Source organism: Monopterus albus, unplaced genomic scaffold, assembly GCF_001952655.1.
Source record: "Monopterus albus unplaced genomic scaffold, M_albus_1.0 scaffold27.1, whole genome shotgun sequence".
Taxonomy (NCBI): Eukaryota; Metazoa; Chordata; class Actinopteri; order Synbranchiformes; family Synbranchidae; genus Monopterus; species Monopterus albus.
Genome location: NW_018127907.1, coordinates 3,111,329 through 3,113,759, shown reverse-complemented (window position 1 = coordinate 3,113,759; position 2,431 = coordinate 3,111,329). Strand labels below are relative to the sequence as shown.

Here is a 2,431-nt window from a genome sequence, read left to right as displayed (position 1 = left end):
CCGCTTGCATGTTCCACATTTTATCATAAATGTGTCATGCAATGCAGGTGCTGCACTGGTCTGGTCTTGGTTATGACTTGGTCTCAGTTTAGGTGGACACACTACCATAGAGTATGCAGTTGAATGCCCTTTTCCCAGTCGGGTACTGTGAAATTAAATTTCCTTGTCAAAAATGACAGAAAAACAGTTGGGAGTGTTTGTACTTTATGTTGTAAACCCCTACCCACCAGGGGGGTGGTCTTACTGAAACCCTGGCAGAGTATTTGTCATTAGCACCAGGTGCTGCTAGTTGGTGATATGAGTGTGACCATGTACAGTGCCTTGCGAAAGTATTCGGCCCCCTTGAACTTTGCGACCTTTTGCCACATTTCAGGCTTCAAACATAAAGATATAAAACTGTAATTTTTTGTGAAGAATCAACAACAAGTGGGACACAATCATGAAGTGGAACAAAATTTATTGGATATTTCAAACTTTTTTAACAAATAAAAAACTGAAAAATTGGGCATGCAAAATTATTCAGCCCCGGTCCGAGATACTGTTGTGGAGAAGTTTAAAGCCGGATTTGGATACAAAAAGATTTCCCAAGCTTTAAACATCCCAAGGAGCACTGTGCAAGTGATAATATTGAAATGGAAGGAGTATCAGACCACTGCAAATCTACCAAGACCTGGCCGTCCCTCTAAACTTTCAGCTCATACAAGGAGAAGACTGATCAGAGATGCAGCCAAGAGGCCCATGATCACTCTGGATGAACTGCAGAGATCTACAGCTGAGGTGGGAGACTCTGTCCATAGGACAACAATCAGTCGTATACTGCACAAATCTGGCCTTTATGGAAGAGTGGCAAGAAGAAAGCCATTTCTTAAAGATATCCATAAAAAGTGTCGTTTAAAGTTTGCCACAAGCCACCTGGGAGACACACCAAACATGTGGAAGAAGGTGCTCTGGTCAGATGAAACCAAAATTGAACTTTTTGGCAACAATGCAAAACGTTATGTTTGGCGTAAAAGCAACACAGCTCATCACCCTGAACACACCATCCCCACTGTCAAACATGGTGGTGGCAGCATCATGGTTTGGGCCTGCTTTTCTTCAGCAGGGACAGGGAAGATGGTTAAAATTGATGGGAAGATGGATGGAGCCAAATACAGGACCATTCTGGAAGGAAACTTGATGGAGTCTGCAAAAGACCTGAGACTGGGACGGAGCTTTGTCTTCCAACAAGACAATGATCCAAAACATAAAGCCAAATCTACAATGGAATGGTTCACAAATAAACATATCCAGGTGTTAGAATGGCCAAGTCAAAGTCCAGACCTGAATCCAATCGAGAATCTGTGGAAAGAACTGAAAACTGCTGTTCACAAACGCTCTCCATCCAACCTCACTGAGCTCGAGCTGTTTTGCAAGGAGGCATGGGCAAAAATTTCAGTCTCTCGATGTGCAAAACTGATAGAGACATACCCCAAGTGACTTACAGCTGTAATCGCAGCAAAAGGTGGCGCTACAACGTATTAACTTAAGGGGGTTGAATAATTTTGCACGCCCAATTTTTCAGTTTTTTATTTGTTAAAAAAGTTTGAAATATCCAATAAATTTCGTTCCACTTCATGATTGTGTCCCACTTGTTGTTGATTCTTCACAAAAAATTACAGTTTTATATCTTTATGTTTGAAGCCTGAAATGTGGCAAAAGGTTGCAAAGTTCAAGGGGGCCGAATACTTTTGCAAGGCACTGTATATAATCTGTATATACTCTGCTTAGAAGCCTTGCTACACACCATGCCTGTGATTATCTGTACGGAAAGTGCTCTGGTCAGGTCTCAAGTGAAAATCAGCAACTGCTGAGCTGAACTAATCAATGATAAACATGCACTTTTGATCAAGTGGACCATGATCTTTACAAACACGTCTAACAAGTTTGACACTGCCGATGCCATAAAAGATTACCGTTACCAAAGCCATTAATGATTAGCAAATGGCGGCCGGCAGCATCGGATTTGAAGCTGGTTGGGTATCACCTTTCAAACGAACGATGACGCTGTAGCACCATCAACAAATATGGCAGACATACAGTCAATATCTGCACATCCTCAAATCTCAGTGCAACTGCATGGTGCATTCAGGATTTATGATGGTGGAAGTGACATTTGACCTGTTTTCATCTTTAATACTGTTTAAATAGCATTTTATTGACATGAACATGCAGAAATGCAGAAAAAAAAGAGTAGCAGAAAGTGAAAATACTGAAGCAATGTACAGATACCTCAAAAGTGCACTTATGTACAATACTCAAGTACTTGTAGTTATTTACTTTGCACCACTGTCTCATGGTATGCTTCTACATACACACATACTGTATAAATATATGGCAATGAAAGAGGTGAATGAAAATATTAATTTGTTTTCTGGGGGTGTTTTATGTGAAT

At 40.8% G+C, this 2,431-nt stretch overlaps 1 protein-coding gene across 1 annotated transcript in view; it reads right to left on the bottom strand.

The window, feature by feature from the left end:
• rnf103 (ring finger protein 103) overlaps positions 1 to 2,431 on the bottom strand; it is a 14,626-nt gene that overhangs the window by 4,894 nt on the left and 7,301 nt on the right. The gene's annotated exons all lie outside the window — the stretch shown is intronic.